Genomic DNA, 19,181 nt, shown 5'->3' with positions numbered 1-19,181 from the left:
AAGTTGGCTGAGCAGCAAATTAAGCAGCCACCATACAGGAAATTCAACATTAGAAAAATAAGAGCTCATTGACTAACTTTACTTAATTAGAAATTGTAGCTGCAAGGTCAAGAACTCTATTAGCTAAAATTTATTATACAAAACAGAGAGAGAAAGGTGACTGAGCTGTATTACAGCAAGCAGTACTTTTGCCGCCATTATTCCAGGCTATTTATCTGACCCTGTGGTAACTGGATGATATTTATTAGACCTTTTAAAACTGCATTACTGAATTATTATTGCCCTTACAAAATGTATGGCCAAATCCCAGAAATCAGTGCACAGCCTGAGTAAATGGGATGCATTCTCTGGGAAATTCACACAAAAGGCACAGGGGCTGATTGCTGGAATCCTCAGCTCTAACATTCAGTAGCTGACATGCAGTCAGGTTGCAGCTGCTACTGCAGAAGATGAGGGGAATTGCAGAAATAGCTAACAGCTCGCCCCAATTTAAACTCTCCTTTGTGTATCCACATTATGAGTTGGCCCAATAGCCATCCTGACACTAACCCCAACATAGTGACATACTCTGATGGGCCACCAGGGAGCTCCATTGCATGACATAAAAGGGGTGTGAAGACCACCTGCATAGATTTTCCATTCTATAACCCCTATCCTCAAAAGCTGAAAAGGGCAACCAAAATGACTAGGGGTATAGAACAGTTACCATATGAGGAGAGATTAATAAGACTGGGACTTTTCAGCTTGGAAAAGAGACAACTAATGAGGATATGATAGAGATCATAAAATTATGACTTGTGTGGAGAAAGTAAGTAAGGAAGTGTTATTTACTCCTCATAACACAAGAATGAGGGGTCACCAAATTAAATTAATAGGCAACAGATTTAAAACAAACCAAAAAAAGCATTTGTCACACAGTCAACATGTGGAACTATTTGTCAGAGGATGTTGTGAAGGCCAATACTGTAACAGGGTTTTTAAAAGAACTAGATACGTTCATAGAGGATAGGTCCATCAACGGCTGTTAGCCAGGATGGGCAGGGATGGTGTCCCTAGCCTCTGTTTGCCAGAAGCTGGGAATGGGCAACAGGGGATGGATCACTTGATGATTGTCTGTTTTGTTCATTCCCTCTGGGGCACCTGGCATTGGCCACTGTCGGAAGACAGGATCCTGGGCTAGATGGACCATTGGTCTAACCCAGTATGGACATTCTTATGTTCAGAAATGTAGCCACTCTGAATTTGATCTCTGTCCAGAGTTGATGTTTTGTTTACACAACCAGATATGACAGTGTATTGTGTAGGGAAAGCATTAGGATGGTTAGTACCAGTGCTCCTGATCTGCAAAAGCTGTACCTAAACTTTTCCAAAATCAGGGGTATTTGAACCTTGTGGTCTTGTTCAGAGTTAGACACTCAAAAAAATGTGGCGCTTAGATTCAGTCCAGATAGGCAGGCAAGAGTTTATATGCTACAAAGAGCTCAGCTACAACATATGAAGTTCTGAAAACTGGGGATGGAAATCTCATGAGAACAAGATTTCTCGTCTCTACTTACAATCACAGCAGAAAACACTGTATCAGAAGAATAACCTATTGCAAATATTTTGGCATGGATTCTGGGCAGAAATGGGAAGTAAAAATAATATTTAAAAAAATGAACATTAAAAATCCCTAAAGAGGATTTGGCTTGAATTTACTTCTAGAGCTAAGTCTCTTCTGATCTTGTTCACTTAGCCTTTAACTGCTGAAAATGTGATCCCTACGCATGAATGATGCACCAACAGGAGGCTCTTTGAACTACTGTGCTGACCAGCTGCTGCCCCTAGGAAGAAAGGGACAATTAATTGTGGGTGTAAATGCTAACATTTAGACACCTAAGAACCCCATAGACTGTAAGGACAGATGGGACCATTGTGATTATCTAGCCTAACCTTCTGCACATTCCAGGCCACAGAACCTCACCCATCCATTCATGCAGTAGGCCCATAACCTCTGGCTGAGTTACTGAAGTCCTCAAATCTAGATTTAAAGACTTCAAGGTACAGACACTCCACCATTTACTCAAGTTCAAACCAGCAAGTTATCTGTGCCCCATGCTGTAAAGGAAGGCAACCGTCCCTCCTTCCCCCCCAGGATCTCTGCCAAACTGACCTGGGGAAAAATTCTTTCCTGAACCCAAATATGGCAGCCAGTTAGACCCTGAGCATACGGGCAAGACCCACCAGGCAGACACCTGGGAAAGAATTATCTGGAGGAACTCAGAGCCCTCCCCACTTTGGTGTCCCATTTCCAGTAGTTCAAGATTTAATTTTATATATAAATCTCCAATTGGTTAACTCAGAGACTGCTTTCAGAGTAGCAGCCGTGTTAGTCTGTTAGACTGCCTGATTGAGACTGCCAGTTGAGACCCCCCCAAGTCTTAAAGCGCCCTGGTTTGAGTGTGTGTGTGTGTGTGTGTGTGTGTGTGTGTGTGTGTGTGTGTGTGTGAAGTTTTCATTGAAGGGTCCTTTCTCAACTTTATACTTGCTTCTGCCATTGTTCTACCAGAACCCGTGTGCATTAACCTGCAGGTTCTGCTGCAAAGGCTATTTTTTCCAAAGCTTTTTTCTGTGAATTTGAGATTAATTTGTTTTGTTGAATAGCGGAAGAGTCACAGAGTTGGTGGAGTTGGGAAGATTTCTGTTCCATTCCACTGTGGTTCTTATACCAAACCCATCACTTTTTCTCTTCTGTGGGTTTGTTTGTTTGTTTTGTTTTTATTTCTATTTTAGTCAAAATTTGAATCTTTATTAAATAATCCTTCTGCAGGCATTCAGACCTGTAGAGAGGTGTTCTTTTAAATAAAAGCAATAAATACTTGATTAAGATACAGCAGTGCCATTATCTAGCCTCAGAACCCTTTACAGCAATACATACTTATGAGGATCACTTAAAGTCCCTTTCCTCCAAACTGTGGTCAGTAGCTATCTCTGAAGTGAATCATGGCAACCACATGACAACAGTAGCAAATTTCACAGCAATGTCCATTGAAAGCCACTGAGGACTTCAAATAGGCAAAATGTGAGCCAAAAAATAATATTTCCAGGATAGATAGGAAATTGGTTCTGCTCTTGTTTGACAGCACCTTCAGTGACACCACGCTCCTCATTACCTGGTGGGACATTGGTTCAATTCTAACTCAGAAGCAGGAGTGCATTTGCTGAATGACTGTTCCCAGCACAATGACAGGAAGGTCTCCCATCCAAGTACTGGCCAGATCTATCATAGTAAGCATTGCAAAACATCTCCTTTACGTAATCTAGGATAAATATAGGGGATTCCCAATTACCTCCTCATCCTACGCTGACCATGGTCCTCTTTCTCCACTATGCTGACAGCAGAGATACTTGTGTACAAGTCCATGTGTCAGCGCTATGCCACTGCGGGATCACCTATATGCTGGGGTGATCTTCCCTAGGCCATTTAGATACCAGAGGATCTGGTCCTCTACCTTAGAGCCAAACGCTTACCAAACGATGCAGTAGAATGATTCCATTAACATGTTTATTGTACAGGCAAAACCAAACCATTTTATAACACAGTTGGGGCACATCCATGTTGTAACTTGGCCCCAGTACAGTCATGACTATTACAGAGCTGACAGGACCTAGATTGTTATCCCCTGGGTTCCAACCTTCCCAAACTCTACATAAGAAAAGCACACACACAGTACAGAAATGGGCACTGAACTAATACCCTGGATCTCAACACTCCTGAATTGTGGGGTTGTTCAAAATCCAACCCATAATTTCCAAATGCCACTTTTAGAAATGAAATGGCTCCTTGTCTGTACCTAAGGCTAAATCAAAACCCCAGCTCTGAACTTTAGGTGTTTGAAATCCAGATCAAAAGTTTGGATCTTGAACCTATTTCAGATTTTCAATGGGCTCTACTCACAGTTGTGGGAAATGCCTAACGAGCAAGTAACATTTTATTAAACCTGCCATGTATGATGATAAACGTATGGAAAAACTAGCCTTCGGTCTGATTGGAGGAAAACGCAGTTATAAACCCCTGGGAAGTAACTGATTGTTCCAACACAGCTGCACCAAAGCTGCTTCATCCCTCCTCATGTTGCTGCTCTTTAATGGCAGTTTTGTAGTTTAAATGACCATGATTTATAATGGTAGTAATTCCTTACAAAGTACCTGTTTTTAATAGTTCCAGGTATTTATTGTGTATCATGTTTTCGTAATATTAAATTCAGTCATAGTTCAGCATAACTAAGTTGAGATGGGAGAGGGTGCAATGTCTTGTAGACAGGTTTGAATCTAAGGTACCATGGATCAGCTATTTGATAATTTTATGCAGGCTGTCTAGTTTCTGCATCTCACAGTTTGGGCACAACAGGAGGTGACACTGTTAACTGTTACTCTTTCACTTACTTTTTTCCCCTAGCTGAATGTAAACATATCATTACACACTTACACAACACTATATTTAGAGTTCATTTTTAACTATCTATTAGTTAGAATACTAGAGCTTTGCTGAAATACCTGAAATGAATGTGGAAGAACTGTACTGCCCACTAAATTTCAGATGGGTTGTGTCAACCCTATAATGTTTGTATCCATGGAGTTTATTTCCGATACTTACTGCTCTCATTTGATAAAACTGAAACTGAACTAAAGGAAAATCCTTCATGTGTCATTTCCATGCTGACAATACTTGGAAAATTTTTCCTCAGTAGTTGACTGTAAGTTGTGCAGTAAATGGGAACCCATTAGAGTCTGAAGTTCACTACCAGAAACATCAAGGAGCAGTATCAGAAAAAAATAATCTAGCTGTATAACACTTCATTATACCCTTCTGTGGTTTATGTAGTTCTGAAACTTTTTTGTGTGTACTGCATCTTTACACTTATAATAACTGTCTCTATGAACAGACAGCAGTATTTTGTTCTTAGAATTGCTGCAGTATGTTCAAAGGAGACCAATACATTGTGCTGTCAGTCACCTGGAGACTTTATGTTCTTAATCACAGTCCAATTGGCGGAATTATGATCATGCAATCAAATAGATCTCCATGTGGATAAAAGAAACACATAACAGCAATCGCCTTTAAGAAGTCAGCATCTATTAACAGTTACCGCATATCTGAGAATATCACAAATTTCCCCTGTCGTTTGAACAAGAGGTACTATTGTGTCTGCAACAACAGTTGGCAAATGTTGACTATTCAATGGCGTCTGCTGTATTGCACTTTTCTGTTTATCATCAAGGAAATTTACATTTACAAAGTACATTATATATTATTGTTGATTCCTTCTTAAGGTGCAAAGATATTCTACATAACACTTGACTCTAGTCAGCAAGTATATTGCTATAGGCACTAAATTAATTCCTCATGTAAATAACTCATGTAATTCCACTGAACCAAAAGGAGTTATACCCTGGATAAATTAACTCTATATCTCTGAGATGCTTCTGTACAAGTTTCAGACTTGAATTAGGTGAGCGGCAAACAACTGAGTATTTATGTCTTTCATTTGTTTAGGTGTATACATTTTGAATCTTCTGCTCATGAAAGTCAGAGGCTAATGGTGCTGGTAAGAACCAAATCAGGGTTAATGGGGCAGCGTCTGTACTAGTTTCTTCATACACCTCTGTTCTGCCAATATACTTCAGTTCTGACCTATTATGTCCTCACAAAGTATGTCCAGTTGTCTAGTCTTGACTCCACTCAAGGAAGTGCTATATACACACCAGTCAGTACATTATCTATCATACGTACTTACTTATATGCCCTACTACCACAATATCAGAATGCCTCACCAGCTTTAATGTGGGGAATTATTATCCCCATTTTACAGATGGGAAACTGAGGCCAAGAGGCCCACATTTTTAAAGGTATTTAGACATTTCTCCACGCAGCCTTGCAAGGCTTCTGGTCCAGATTTTCAAAAGTATTTATGTATTTAGCTGCAGATAGGTGCCTAGGTGCCTTTGAAAATCCCACAAGGTGCTTATCTGCTATTGAAATCAGTGGGTGTGAGGTGCCTAGGTGCTTTTGAAAACCCTGCTAGACACCTATCTGTATCTTTAGGTGCCTAAAAACCTTTGAAAATCTGGCCATAATGACTAAGATGACTAAGTCTCATTTTCCCAGGAGACTTAGGCTCCCAAGCAGCTAAGTCATTTTTGAAAATGGAACTCAGGCTCCTAAATCATTTAGGTGACTCTGAAAATTGTGCCCATAGTGATCTGCCCAAGGTCTCACAGGAAGCCTGTGGCACAGCGAGGAATTGCCTCCCAAATCCCAGGCGAGCAGCCTAATGTCTGGCCAACCTTCCTCTTATTATCTCCAGCCCACCTTGAATCAAGTGCTCCTGGAAATCCACTGAGGAAGCTTGTTCATGTGAATTTCCTGTCAGATTTTGCACAGTTAGGGAGTTAGAATAGCTATCTTAATGTATGGGTGCAGAACCAAACCACAGAACTATGGGTCTCTACAGCTCTGCTCAAAATCCTTCTACTTCCACACTCAGTTGATGTCTGTCTGACTTTCTACAGTCCCACTGTGAAAGCTGTCTCCATAGCTTGTTGTTTCCCCACCAGAGATGGATATCCTTTCCCTTTGAATGGAGACTGTTACATAAGTGCTCCATGTGGATTTCTGTAGCTTACACAAGCTGCATATTTCAGCTGTCATGCTGAACTTTTGAAAGTGCATTATCAGAAACTATTCAGTCAGAGCCATGCTCTTTAAAAGTATGCCTAGGAGCATTCACACTTCAGGTGGATTAGAATATCAGAGCAAGGGCACTTCCTTTAAGATCAGCCAATGTGAGGAAAGAACTGGGCTGGGGACAGTTCATCGGAGTGTAGGTATATCATAGATGTGAATATCAGGCCTGAAGCACACTGTTGTGTAGGAGGGGATGGCAGGCTGGGAATAATGGAATGGGTCTGGGACATTTCATCCTGGAGAAGAGGACACTGAAGCTAGGAGGGTAGGTCCTGTGTGTTGTATGAGGTCCTGGCCATACACAGGAGGCATCTGCAGTAGAGTGTCACTGATTATATATGATAATGGACATAGTATTATATGAGTATATATTCTCAGTCTCTGAGTAAGGGTCAGACGCTGCAGAGATTTAGGGGCATATGAATTAAGGTCTGAGTACTGGTTTGGATTTTGTAAGTTTGGATTTCCTTAAGTGTCTCATTTCTATGGAACCTGACTCAAAACCTGGCTTTCTTTAGATTCACCAGCTCTGGTTCTGACTATCCTGAAGGCAGGGTGGGCTTTTGATTCCTGCAGCGCTATAGCTTCTATAGGGACTCCTTTGTTTATCATTGACATTCCTACAGGTACTGTCTCCAGAAACCTTCAAGAGTTCCCCATCAGCTGAAGCAGTTGTAAAGGCAATCCGAGTTACATGCCCACCAGAAAGTAGCAACATCAACCAACATGCAGAATTCAGTATTAAATGAATTGTGAAAGATCCCTGCTGTAGACAACATATTGCAGGAGATGTGGCAACAGTACGATGATACATAATTCATCATTCAGCAGTGTAGCCATGTTGCTCTCCGAGAATAGTGCCAGTATGTAAAAAGACAAAAAACCAAACCAAAACAAAAAGCTAGATTTAAAGCATAAAAGATTATAGATCTACATAGTCTCGTCATGCTGTGTAAACTGCTGAAACTTGCACATTGGCGATTACCTGTCTGATAATGGAATTCAGAACTAATACTAGGGGTGGTATGGAAATTCTATGGCCAATTTAGTCACTCAAGCAAGGCTAGAAATCTCCTGGTTAAGGCTGCAGTGGGAGATAACTTGCCACAAGATGAGCTGATTGGAACTCTGCTAAGTATATGCTTCAGTGACTTCTGGAGCAGGCAAAAGCTGTGCCTGCATTCATAGGGAATACAAGCTGGGGAAGGCACTTGCCGAGCGTCGGAGATTTTTGGAATTTAAGAGCGGATTGCTCTTTTCTCCCACTTTCTCAGAGGTAGCTCTGGGAATCTGTGTTAAATGCCTAAACGTCATGCACTGTGTTGTGGCACAGAGATGAGCAGAACACCACTGCTGAAAGACTGGCAGATGGCATCCTTCTCTGGCTGACTGCAGAGTTCAAAAAGAGTGAAATCTTCACCAATAAAAAAATAAAACCAGTCAGTGCCAGAAGCCTTGAAAAATGGGGGGGAGGGAGGGGATATTTCCACAGGGTTTAATTAAAGGAAAGAGTTCCCACTAACAGAGTGATGTTTAATAAGCACTCAGGAGCAGACTGGCTCAGCCCTCTTTTTAACTGAATAAGCAGGCAGCTCAATCTGAGTCTGCTCAGGCTTCAGTACAACCTCCTCTGGTAACCATCTGAAGAGACCACAAAGAATCCATCTCAGGAGCTCAGGCCTAGGCTGTATCTCCGATAGCACCTTGGAGCAGATGTTATTCTGGGGTGGGCCTGAGCTTTGACGTTCCAAGCCAGATCTCATCAGCCATGCTGTTTAAGAGGTGTGTAGATCTGGGGTTTAATTATATGCCATCTCTGCACCCAATCTGAAAAGAATTCACATAGGTATGAGACCTTCATCTCTGAAATGGCATAACTCTGCCATAACTATCTCATGATCAATTCCTCTGTTCTTCTTTGATATACACCGCTACCTTGATATAACGCGACCCGATATAACACGAATTCGGATATAACGTGGTAAAGCAGTGCTCCGGGGGGGGGGGGGGGGGGTTGGGGGGGGCTGCGCACTCAGGTGGATCAAAGCAAGTTCAATATAATGTGGCTTCACCTATAACGCGATATATGGTAAAGCAATAAACTACTTGCTTTTTGATAGTTTGGTATGGAAATACCATGTTATACCCAGGGTGAGATCCAGACTAATGAGTAGTTGTGTCCCCCTGCCCTCTAATCTGGTGTGCCTTTTTCATTGCTTCGCTGCTGTAACCACCAGTCCTGGTCTGCTCACCAACAGCCTCCAGTATGGGAGTTACTCCCAGCTGTGTCTGTGTGAGTTGCAGCCTGCCAGACTCACATTGGCTTTTTATTGCAGGGTGATCCCAACACACTCCCAGACCTAGCTTTCCCCCCCAAAATGTATATTTTGTACTGCCCAGTCTTTTCCTGGACCATGCAAGCTTATTTATTTTTTTTCATTTAATTATAAAAATGATAGGCACACTATTGCTGTCCCAAATAGAGTTTCCTAAACATTACAATTCAAACACACTGGCTTAGATTTAGATAAAAAAATTAAACAAGTTTATTAATTAGAAAGAGAGAGATTTTAAGTGAACACAAGTAATGAGGCATAAAAGTCAGAATTGGTTACCAGAAAAATAAAGGTAAAACACAAGTAATGTCTAACTTAACAAATTAGGGCAAATTCAAAGTAAAGTCTCTCTCACCACATGTTTCAGTAGTTTTACTGGCTGAATTTCTTTCAGTCGGGATCCCTCCCCCAGTCCAATGCTGCTTCCTTTATTCTTCAGCTATTGTGAATGCCGTGGCCAGAGAGAAAGGGAGAAATCCTTTTGGGGTGTCTGGCCTTCCATTTTATAGTCTTCTCCCTCCTTGGAGAAGCATCTCCCACTGGGAACATGGTGACAATCAGAATGTGTGGATGCTATTTCTTTTCTAAGATGTAGATTTTTCACCCACGTTCCTTTTGCTGCTAATGAATAGCCACTTAGCAGGTGATGGCCCGTTTGACCTTGACCTTTGTGTCAGCTTGCCCTTCCTCACTGAGGAACTGGTTTGGCTGCTCCCCAGGCTTGAAATATGTCTTAGAAACACCACACAATGGACTCTGATAACTTTACATACAATGTTGCCACATATATATTATCAGGACAGTATGGACCTGTGAATTATGTGTTTTCAAATGATACCTTACAAGCCATACTTTGTACAAAGATTATTATAACGGTGCGCACGGGATGAATGCAGGCGTACAGCCCGTCACAGTGCGGCTGGGTGGTGAACCACAAAGTACAGGCCATGCAAAAGAATCGCAGCAATGTGCTCTCATCTTCAATGAGCTGTCTCTTTTGTGGTCAGACGTCCCATTGGCAGCACAGAGGAGGAGCTGGCTCAGCTGCAGGTGGGTAAGGTGGGGACTGGTGATAGCTTAGGACTGTCAGTAGAAGCCCAAGCAGCTCCTCCACAGTCTTAAATCAGTCAGTGCTCCTCCCAAAACTCAAGAGACTCCACAGTCCTAGGCTGTATGCATTGCAAGGGCTGTAGGGGAACCACAAACAAGCCATGACTTTTACACGCTATCCCAGTAACCAACATTCAGCCCTGGTGCTCTTTTTGCATTTTGACAGCTAGCTCTGCAATTAATAATGCCAGAAACGTGAATGAAAAGTGGGAAAAGCACTGACATTGGGCTTCATAGAGTCCAAAGACTGGTTCTGTCAATGGATCCATGAGCAGTGCCAACAGCAAACAGTATTTGACTTCTGTGACATAGCTAATTTTCCAACTGGCCTGGGACTTATCAGTTGTACACACATCCCTCTCTGTGCATCTGCACAGGATATGGGCACAAATCAAGGACAGGAATTCTTTCTGTTCCCTAAATATGCAGGTGTGTGCAATGACAAATGTCAGCTCTAAATTTACAGAAGTATTCATGATGCATACACACTCAGACAATCTGCCCTCTGCCAGCTGTCTGAAATGGTTTCCTTGCTGACAGAGGCATGGTAAGTACATTTTGTGGGCAGATCTGATGGAGGAGTACTCTGTAGCCGTCTCAAAAATGTGTAAAACATTTGTTCTGTTGTATCCTACAAAATATAGCCATGAACTTTAATTGAGTGGGGGCTTTGGGGGGGGGGGGAAATCTATTGAACCTAAATATGGCTGAGGGAAAAGACACACATATTTCGCTTATGCAGCCATCAGATGGACAATGAAAAGGAAGGCAATGATTAGTGGCTCAGAATTGTGCAGGCAAGTGCTCATCAGTGTTTACAGCACAGCGTAAACATGAGCTTTTCTCATCACCAAAGTAAAGTGAGAAACATGGAGAGACTACATCAGGTTTAAAAACAAACAGAAGCCCATAAAACAGCCCAAAATATAATCCAACAAAGGAGAGCCATGACAAATGAGCAATCATAAGACACAATCAAATAGAAAAAAGGACATTCCTGAATTATCCTCACCTGATTCTATGTGGTTGCTTCTATATTTACTTTTAGGGTTTGGGGTTTTGTTATGGCTCTAATCCCACAAAACAGATACATCATCCTCCGTGATCTCTGATTAAGCACACGCCCATACACATGTGAGAACCCTGAACTAAAGTTGTAAAAATAGATTTATTATATATTATAAATCAATATGTAGTTAGATATAATTTTGAACACTGTATCATTGCATTTATATTTTTGTTAATAAATGTGTCAAGATGTAAGTATAGGAATGGGAATGGCCCCTTTTTAAATAGGGTGGGGCCCTTGATGGACTATGTTTTAGAAGGGGGATGTGAGCAGAACGTGTTGTGTTGGAGAGATCTGTTGGTGTGCAGCTCCAGAACAGGAAAGACCCCGCCTATGTGAAGCTCCTTAAAATGCTCAGGACGCTAGCAATATTAAAGCGATCCTTCAGGACAACAAAGGATCATCATTGAGGATCTAAACAGCAAAATGGTGATGTGCTGCCGATGTTTTAACACTGGGGTTTCCCACAAAACACTTTTTCATTCAGGTGGTGATAACTGCACATGTGCCAGGGATGGGTTTGATCCCAGAGAGTGGGGAGGAAAGATTTTGGAATTTATGCCTTTATTTTCCCGCTATGACAAAAAAACTTTCTTAGGACCATAGGCAAGCTAAGAGGCAACACAGCTTGGCAGAATTTACTTTCTAAGTGCACATTTCAGGAAAAGATTTTACTTTGATCCTGAGAAATATCCAGTGATATTTATGTTTAGCCCAGTGTTCGACTGTATGATTTGAATTGGAGGATGAGGGTGAAGACCCTGGATACCCCACAAATGCAGCTGTGACTGCAGCACAAGTAGGCATACCTGTGCTAGCTCTAATCTAGCTGGCGTGGGTAATAATGGTAGTGAGGACATAGCAGCATTGGCTTTGGCATGAGCCAGGTGCCCCAGTACAAGCCCAGTAGGGATTCTGTGTACATACTCAGGTTGCTGGCCTGCATTGGGGTTCCTGCCACTGTGTCTTCACTGCTATTGTTGCCTGTAGTAGCTAGATCAAAGCTAGCATAGATATGCCTACCCAAGCTGTGATCACACCTTCATTTGTGGTGTAGACATACCCCAAGTCAGATCCTCCTCCAGAAATATTTTTGAAAATAGTTTCCTTTGGTGCAGACCGGTTCATTCTAAAGTCAAGAAAAAGTTTGTCAGAATCATTTGGAGCCCTAGAGTGGTAACTCATCTCTAGAAGCATTTATTTAGATGCATCTAGATGGAGCGATTGCTATCTGAGGCAGGAAATCATCCCCATTTTGCTTTCAGTTTGGCAGAGGAATTATAACAAGGGGCTCCCAGCAGCCCTTGAAAGCCCCTCAAATATTTCATTGCAGACAAGGTAATATGTTTTGCAGCATTCCATCCTATTTACAGCTTTCTACAGACATATAGGCATCATGCTGCAGCTCAAACTATGTAGCTGAAAAAGATAATTGGTAAATCAAATAGCAGTGTAAATCACTCCAACTCTATCCTGATCTCTCATTCCAGCAGGTGTTATCTTGAAATATTTTATTCTCCTTTTTACTCCTTAGATACATATAACCCAGCACCAACCTTGCTACATCACTACTTTCTCCTCAGTTCAGGAGCTGCCTCCCTGCCTGTAGCTTTAATTCCCCTGTGTATTATTTCTCCCTGCTACATGACTGAAACATTGCCTTCTTTTGCTCCCTTTTCCAATGTGGTCCTCTGAGTGGTTTTCTCCCCTATGAGCTCTCTTTTAAGGAACCATGCTCACCTCAGACTTTTGGACATCATTACATGCAGGGCTATTAGCCCCTCAGCGTATGGAATTCCTTTTCAGGATCTCATGAGAGGATACATTCTGGACTGAATGGATCTCTGGCTGTGAAGGATCAAAGCTGTTAGTTGCTGTTTATTTCTTCACCCCTTCATTTGGCTCCTGGGAGGATGTTTCAGCAGACTTTCTAGAGACAGAAAAAAACAATATCCTATTAAACTAATGACCCTTGGTTGTATTGTCTACAAATGAATGCAGGCACAGACAATTGCCCAGATTTCTACTAAAGTTCTGTGCCCTTCTATGTGTTTCCTAATATAAAATATGTGTGCATAACATAATGAAGGATTGTGGTTATCTCCTTTACTGATAATTATTGTGCTCAGGCTATGACACTCCACTAACTGCTTTCTGAATATTAAGGGTATAATCATGTCCTGATTTTCTGGTATAGGACTTTGGTTGCCCTCCATCTGTTCTTCTCATTCCATATTTCTCAGGAATTTCCTGTGAAGGACATAAAATCTTTTAGTTTTGTTTTTTTGTTTTACAAAACCAAAATTTGGGGCCAAATTTGACCTGAAAACATATCATTAGTAAATCAAGTTTTCTATACAGATTCCAACTCTTCCATTAGACAAAACATGATTACTTGATGTGCATGTGCTATGCTCATCATATTAGCCACATGAGGTCATTGTGTATTTGGTACTGTATGATTATTAATCACCCTGATCCCCAAACTAAGGCTTATTAGGTTGTACTTGCAGGAGTTTCAGTAGGAATAGTTCCAGAAGGGATGTCTTAACTGTTCGCTGAGCTCTGCCGTACTTCATTGAACATCCTTCTATTTTTCTTTAGGTCTTCATTGTCCTGCAGTTATCTTTATTTAATTTTTACATCCAGAGGCCTCAGTCATGTATTTTCCTTATTGCCTCAGACAGACTGGGTTGGCCTCCAAATGACAAATATGCATTTTTCCTTTTGTAGAAGGAGGTACATGAGTACAGTTTTTTAGCCCTCAGATTTTGGCTTCAGTCCTATGGCAGCCATTTCTCCATGGCAATATGGACAGGGCTGATGCCCCCTCTTTTGACATCAGTGTTGTCCATCTGCTGAGGGGTAGCAAATTCTGGGCCCTTCCAGTTTGCCTTCTCTTTGGAAGAGAAGACAGTGCTGCAAAGTCTGGGGATAGTGTAAGTGTAACATGTTTTATTTATACACGTACACCAGTCCTGGAATGAGATGGTCAAACAACATGCAGACAATCCTTTCTTCCAAGAATCTCAGCCCAATTCCAATGCCAGGTTCCCAGGGAGAAACTCTTGTCTCAAGAATGCACTCTAATCAGAGACCACGTAAGAGAACAAACCCTCCCGCTGTTCTCACAGCACCATCTCTCTTGAAAGCTGCCTCTGCACAAGACTTTGCCTAATACAAAGCTAACAACACCAGGACATCTCTTCCCAAGAGTCAAAACATGCTGGCATGCTAAGAAAAACAATTTGGAGGACTATGTGTTACAGCACCACCTGGTGGTGCCTATTATAGTTTTGAAAGTATATTGTTATTTAGTAGTATATTTCAGTATTGTATCTAATTGCAAACAATTAGATTCTCCATCTTTTGTCTTTTATGTAGCAATTATAATCACCCAGTGAATACTGCAAATAAAAACTGATATGTTTTCAAGCTCCACATTACTGTTCTTTAGGCTTTTCAATAGCTGATGTCTCGGTACACAGAATTCACCTACAGTTCAGAATGCATCAAGGCTCATACAATGATATTTAAATATGTTACCCAAAGAATGTGGCTCCAGTTCTCCAAACCAATGGAGGAGTACTCAGTGGAAGTCTAGGGAAGTAAGGGCTAGGTGAAGAGGGGACAAAGGTGACTTTAAAATAATCAAATGTTCTTATTGACTTTCTTGTAAACTTCCATTCAGGTCGTGGCACAAAAAACAATCCAGATGGTTCTGATGGGCAACCTTCTCCTGACCTTGGTCAGGCAGCAAAAATCTATGTTCATGCTCCTGGATTCATAGATTACAAGACTAGAAGGGATGATTGTGACCATCTAGTCTGACCTCCTGTATAACATAGGTGACAGAACTTCCCCAAAATAATTTTTAGAGCACATGTTTTAGGAAAACATCCAATCTTGATTTAAAAATTGTCGGTGATATAGAATCCACCACGACCCGTGGTGATTTGTTCCACTGCTCACTATCAAAAATTTATGCCTCATTTGCAGTCTGAATTTGTTTAGCTTCCACTTCCAGCTGGTGGGACGTGTCATGCCTTTCTCTGCTAGATTGAAGAGCCTATCATTAAATATTTGTTCCCCAAGGAGATAGTTATAGACTATAATCAAGTAATCCTGTAATCTTGTCTTTGTTAAACTACCAGTAAATAAACTGAGCTCTTTGTCTTGATGAGTATAAGGTATATTTTCTAATCCTTTAATCATTCTCATGACTCTTCTCTGAACCCTCTCCAATTTATGAACATCCTTTGTAAATTTAGGACACCAAAACTGGACATGGTATTCCAGCAGCAGTTGCACCAATGCCAAATACAAAGGTAAAATAAATTTCTAATCCTACTCAATATTCCTGTTTATGCCTCCCAGAATTGCATTATCTCTTTTGGCCACAGCATCACATTGGGAGGTTATTAGCCATGATTATCCACCGTGACTCTCAAATCTTTTTCAGAGTCATGCCTTCTCAGGATAGAGTCCTGCATTTTGTAAGTACTAACATTCTTTGCCCTGAGGTGTATACATTCACATTTATTCAAATTAAAATGCATATTGTTTGCTTTAGCCCAGTTTACCAAGAAATCCAGATTACTCTGAATCCGTGACCTGTCCTCTTCTTTATTTACCCTCCCTCAATTTTTGCATCATCTGCAAATTTTATTGATGATGATTTTATGTTTTCATCCACATCATTGATAAAAAAGTTAAATAGAATAATGCCAAGAACCTGTCCCTGTGGGTCTTCACTGGCAATATACCGTCTTGATGACAATTCCCCATTATAGTTACATTTATAGACCTATAAATTAGCCAATTTTGAATCTATTTAATCTAGCTAATTTTATACTCCATGGGTTTTTTAAATCAAAATGCCATGTGGTACTAAATCAAATGCCTTACAGAAGTCTGTATATATTATGTCAATACTATTACCTTTATCAACCAAACTTGTAATCTCATCAAAAAAGATATCTAGTTAGTTTGATAGGATTTATTTTCGTAAACCCATATTGATTTGCATTAATTATATTATCCTCCTTTAATTCTTTATTAATCAAGACCTGTATCAGTCGCTCCATTATGTTGCCCAGAATCAATGTCAGGCTGACAGGCCTATAATTACCTAGATGTGACAGGTGTCACAGGTATGGAGGTGTCCTGTTGGAGGCCTCATGGTCCTGCCTCACCCCATCCCAGAAAAAAGCAATAGAGAGGTCCTCCAAGCTGCCTAGAGCAACTGTGTGGAGCACAGTCAATGAGAGGGGCTGCAGGGAGCAGCCAATTGTGGCCCAGTAGGCTCATATAAAAGGAGCTGCAGGACCAGAGTGAGTTCAGTCTGCTTGCAGGAACGGGGGAAGCAAGTGGTGCTCCTGCCTGGCTGCAGGAGCTGAAGGGCTAGACAGAGTATCTGCTAGCAGGGCTGGCTGCTGGAGCTGCAAGGGACTTATCAGGTAGTTGCTGGGAATGACTCAGCAGGGAGTTGTGGTCAGTGAGTCCAAGAGGGGTGGGTCAGCAGGAAGGCTGGGGTCACTGGGGACTCAAATAAAGGCAAGGAGTTCCCAGGGAAGAAGCCCTCAGGGCACTGCTCAGTTCCAGAGTAGGAGCCTTGCAACTTGGCCGGACCAAGTAAAGCTACCATGCTGGGTCCTGTTGGACTGTTTAAAGATTGAGTCCAGGCAGGGCTGCAGGACATTTTACCTTGTGTAACCTGGAAGGGATTGTTTGGTTAGCACAGGGGTCCCCAACGCAGTGCCCGCAGACACCATGGTGCCTGCCGGGGCATCTAAGTGCACCTGCGTACTGGCCGGCAGATGAGCATCCACCGGCTAGCATTTCAGTAGCAACGCCTATTGACGTTGCCGCTTGTCGGATGTATTTCGGCGGATGCTCGTCCGCTGCCATGGTTCTCCGTGGCTCGTCGTCTGGCGCCTGTCAGACGAAAAAGGTTGGGAACCACTGGGTTAGCACATGTACTGAGTGTGGCTTAGCTAGAGGGCTGAGTCACCAGAGACCAGCCTGACAAGCGCAGCAGCTGGCATGGGGCACCATGAGCAAAGGAAAATGAGAAAAACTGCAGTCACACACACACGTGACCAGTGGGTGCTCGCGAGAGGTGAGTGCACCCCATTACACCTGGTTATCCTTTACAATAAATTGAAATGGAAAGAGTATTATCTTTACCAGATGATAAGACTATGTCATCTGTTTTTAACCCAAACAGAACAGAAATATTTATTGAACATTTTTTCCTTTTCTGTATTATTGTTACTAGTTCTATCATTTCCATCTATTAATGGACTAATACCATAGCCAGGATTCTTTTTGTTTCTAATATATTTTAAAAACCTCCTTATTTCCCTTAAATCTGCTGGCCATAGATTTCTCCTTGTGTCTTTTGCCTTCCCTTATTAGTTTCCACAATTCCTAACTTCTGGTTTACATTCATTACTATCAGCTACCCCTTTCTTCCCTTTGCTTATATATACATATATGTTCTTAAATGATTCCTAATTATCAATCACAGTTTTCTGATTAAGTTCTTCCTCTCAGATGAAGCCTTGGACAGCATTGATGAACACATTTTGTAGGAGTGAATGGTTCACTTTATTCATATACTTAGTATATTGTGATGGGCATTAATTCCTTGTCACCGAAGTCTGTTATCTTCAGAAGTCACAGCATCCCAGCCCGATTTCTCCTCTTTAAAATATCTACATGAAACTACTAAGAGAGATGAGATGTCACAGACTTACCTGCCACAAAAGTACACCTCCCCCCCAGGATAACCCAATACTAAGAAGAGATCAGCAGTTGGATGAAAGGTGGCTGGCCAGTAAACACATAAAAGGAAACAGGTCGGAGAGGAAAATCACTTTGAAGAACTTGCCAATACTAACCTTACAATCTCAGCATTCATGACCAATTTAAAGATTTCAGCTGCTCTTCAAGGGGAGCTGCAAGTATAGTTGAGCATATTGCCGAAATCCAGCCTGGATGAGACAAAGACATGGATAGCCATGGTGATGTGCACATCAGTTAGTACTGTTGACTGACATAAAGCTTTCTTCGGAGGGATGAGAAAGCGGCATCCACTACTTTCCCAGCCTTTGTTGACCAGGGAGTGAAACTAGCATTGAGAAGCAAACTAGAGTCCCCTGCATGCCGGTGCAGAACACCAGCATTAAGCCAATTACAAGTCCTTTTTTGAAATCTGAGCTTCAGCTGGTTACTGTGAAATACAAGTTTTCACCACTGTGTTTCTGGGAATAGTGAAATCTGTACAAGAAAGCACTTTTGTCTAGCTATATTTAGCTTTCTTGTGAGACTTCATTATGCATAGCACTGTGTGATACATGTCACATGGAAATAATAGAGTAAAACACCATGCATGCTTTATGGAATCACATCCCTTGAAAATATGGAGTAAACAGCAAGTGTTATGACCAGTGTTAAGTTTCACCAAAAGCATGTGTTGGTGATCTAGCCAAAACTACTATTGTTTCAGTAAATACTCTAGTAAAACATGTAATAAAGTATAAAACACAGGTCATTATCCATTTATTGCAGACAATCTTTCATTCGCTTTTCAATATGAAAAATATGAGCATGGTTTAAGCATTATTGTTGATTCCTGCCAAATTAGGTTTTTAATCCTGGTATAAGGCTATTATTATTAAAGCAAAACATTCTTCCTCTCAGGTACAATACTGCTTTGTCTAACTTCAAATTATGTCTTAATGTACCAAATGACCAGTCAAATTTGTGCACCTCTGTTTTAACAGCCTCTCTTGGCACCATCCACTGTTTTTTTGAGTAGTGGGTTAATATACTTTGATTGGAATGGAAGAAAAATATATACTCTATGCTATTGTGGTCTACTGCATGGTATTTTGAATACAATGAAAGTGTTGTGTAATGATACCAGACAGTG

The sequence above is a fragment of the Malaclemys terrapin genome, chromosome 3, assembly GCF_027887155.1.
Source record: "Malaclemys terrapin pileata isolate rMalTer1 chromosome 3, rMalTer1.hap1, whole genome shotgun sequence".
Taxonomy (NCBI): Eukaryota; Metazoa; Chordata; order Testudines; family Emydidae; genus Malaclemys; species Malaclemys terrapin.
Note: the sequence above shows the minus strand (reverse complement) of the source record.